This window comes from Heterodontus francisci, chromosome 35 (assembly GCF_036365525.1).
Source record: "Heterodontus francisci isolate sHetFra1 chromosome 35, sHetFra1.hap1, whole genome shotgun sequence".
Taxonomy (NCBI): Eukaryota; Metazoa; Chordata; class Chondrichthyes; order Heterodontiformes; family Heterodontidae; genus Heterodontus; species Heterodontus francisci.
In genome coordinates, this window is record NC_090405.1 from 17603735 (window position 1) to 17606992 (window position 3258).

The 3258-nt window shown below is 41.7% G+C and overlaps 1 non-coding gene across 1 annotated transcript; it reads left to right on the plus strand.

Annotated features, from left to right (window-relative positions):
* Positions 1 to 2102: 2102 nt before the first annotated feature.
* Positions 2103 to 2175, plus strand: trnaf-gaa (transfer RNA phenylalanine (anticodon GAA)). Its single transcript has one exon. It is a non-coding gene; the product is annotated as a tRNA-Phe (tRNA).
* Positions 2176 to 3258: the final 1083 nt, after the last annotated feature.

Here is a 3258-nt window from a genome sequence, read left to right on the forward strand (position 1 = left end):
TATGTGTAGAGAAAAAGATTAGTGAAGACAAATGTGGGCCCCTTACAGTCAGAAACGGGGGAATTTATAATGGGGAACAAAGAAATGGCAGACCAATTAAATACATACTTTGGATCTGTCTTCACAAAGGAGGATACAAATTATCTCCCAGAAATGTTGGGGAACATAGGGTCTAGTGAGAAGGAGGAACTGTATGAAATCAGTAATAGTAGGGAATGTTTGGGAAATTGATGGGATTGAAGGCCGATAAATCCCCAGGGCCTGATAATCTACATCCCAGAGTACTTAAGGAAGTGGCCCTTGAAATAGCAGATGCATTTCTGGTCTTTTTTCAAAATTCTATCGACTCTGGAACAGTTCCAATGGATTGGACGGTAGTTAATGTAACTCCGCTATTTAAAAAAAGAGGCAGAAAGAAAACAGCGAATTATATACCGGTTAGCCTGACATCAGTCGTGGGGAAAATGCTGGAGTCCATTATAAAAGATGTTATAGCAGAGTGCAATAATAACTCGTCTCCACTCCTAGTATTTCTAAATCCCACACATTCACTATAATGTGAACAATTATTTCCTGTTGTGTCTCTCTCAGATTTGTAAACTTCACTGTATTGGAGTGAGGTGACATCTACTGGCGGGAAGCAAGAACTGCAATCAAGCAGCAGAAACTCCACAGTCTGTCAGGGTTAAAGAAACATTGCAATGTGAGGATCCAGCGAAGTGGTTTTATTGGGTAGATGGAGACATGATTCTACTTGTGGTGGTGTCTGAAGCAAAGGCCAGAAATACAAAATTGTCATTAATAAAAGAAATGAGGAATTCATGAAAAACGTAGTAACGTAGTGAATGGTTAGAATGTGGATAGAATAGAAAGTGAGATTGGATGGACAGAAGCAGTCTGAAAGGATGGCTGAAACAAAAGGTGAGTGCCCTGAAACGTTAACTGTGTTTCTCACAGCACAGATGCTGCCAGAGCTGCTGAACATTTCCAGCACTTTCTGTTTTTATTTCAGCGTTTGCAGGATGTTGCTTTGATCTGAAAAAAAATGGATGATTGGCTGGGGTGTTCCAGTGAAATTCCACAGCAGCTAATAAAGCATGACTTGTCAGTGGCTCGTTGGTCTAGGGGTATGATTCTCACTTTGGGAGTATGGTTAATTAACATGCGAGAGATCCCGGGTTCAAGTCCCGGACGAGCCCTGTCTGCTGGCATTTTTAGATTAAGGTTATCTATTGGTTTCAGCCTTGCAGAAGGTGGAATTGACTTCCATACGGAGCTGGCTTGAGGACCAGACAACTGGATTCAAAGAGCTTGTCGACAAAATTGTAATTAACTAAATGTACAGATAGCCAAGTGGGAATATAAAGTTGTTGCTGTAATTGTGACCTGACTCCAAAAACAACAGGACTGGAATGGAATGGAATTCTTCAGTGTTTCTGTTGTTTGGCTTGCATTGACTCATCGATTTTCTTGCTTTTCACTTTGTCGATGCCTTTGAATAATTGTGGATCCTTCTTCAGAGTGTCTTCTTTCACCAGGTAGTTCTGACCTCTGATGATGTTGATTGTAATCAGCTGCAATTCGCTGATAGTTTTGGAAGTGAGCAGATTTCGTTTGCTTGAGTCTACAACATGGAACTCAGTCTGACATGTGGACCCATGGGAGGATTTGAATGCCATCCCTGCGTTGGAGTTGCATCCATCCAATAAGAGACCGAGTAGAAGTGACAGTTCTGTCAGTCGAATATGAGACTTTTAATGGCAGGGTTGTGAGTTTGAGTGCCATTCTGTTTTTCCCTTTTTTAAGGCTTCATGAGCAGAGAGTACAGGGAGTGTTTGAAATGAGCAAGTCTCGCTTTGATTCAGGACTCTTACCTCTCAGCAGCATCTCACGATGAAAGATTGAATTTGATCTCATTTCATTCTCAGCTCGGGGTCTGTGCGGCTCATTGGCACTTCTGGCTGTCTCCTGCTTCACAATCCATCAGTACTGAGAAAGCAATGGGGAATATTACTCACATGTTGTGTTCTTTAATTTTTTGGAAAACTTGAATGTATGTATTTTCTTCCAAAACAAGGACACCACGCCGCTGTTAATGTAGGGCTGAAATAGCTCAGTTGGGAGAGCGTTAGACTGAAGATCTAAAGGTCCCTGGTTCAATCCCGGGTTTCAGCAATTTCGCTTCCTTATGCGTCCCTTGCCTTGGTTCTGATTTTCCAGTTGCACAATTTACTTTGAGATTATTTCCCAAGCACCAGTGGATTGAATTTGAGAAACAACACAGAGTCATTTACAACATAGAAGGTGGTCATTTGGCCTATCACGTCCATGCTGGCTCTCCCCGGAGCAATCTAGTCAGTTCCACTCACCAGCTCGATCCCTTTCCTCCTGCAAGTTTCTTTCCTTCAAGTATCCATCCAATTTCCTTTTCAAATCATTGATTGTCTCTGCTTCCACCACACTCGAAGACATTACTACCCACAGCATAAAAAATTCCACCTCATCAAGGATGGGAAATACTGACATCTTCTATATTTACTTATTCTCTATTTCTATGAGAATAGACTGGCAGTCAACATGAAAGGAAACCCAAAAATCTTCGAGCAGCATGTAAATGATAAGTGGGTAGTAAGAGGTTGAGTCGGGCCTATTAGGGACAAAAAGGATAATATAAGCTTAGAGGTGCAGGGCAATGTTAATCTACTTAATGAGTACTTTGCATCAGTGATCACTAAGGAAGTGGAATTTGACAAAATATCAGTCGAAGTGAAGAAAGTAGAGGCAATGGAGAGAGTACAAATTAGGAGAGGGAGGGACTAAAAAGGCTGGCTGTGCTTAGGGAAGATAAATCACCTGGTCCGGATGGCTCACATCCCAGGTTGCGAAAGGAAATGCGGATGCAGATAACGGAAGGGCTTTCTATAATCTTCCAATCTTCCCTGGATACGGGGGAGGTGCCAGAGGATTAAACAGTGGCAAATGCGACACCCTTATTCAAGAAAGGGTGTAAGGACAGTCCGGGTAACTACAGGCTAGTTAGATTAACAGCAGCGGTGGGTAAGGTTTTAGAAAGAATAATCAGGGTAAAAAATCAACAGTCACTTGGAGAGGTTCGAGTTAATTAAGGAGAGTGAGCATGGATTTATAAATGGGAGTTCATGCTTGACTAATCTAACTGCATTTTTTGATGAACTAACAGAGCTGCTTGATGAAGGGAATGCAGTGGATATTGTTTATATGGATTTTTAGGAAGCGTTT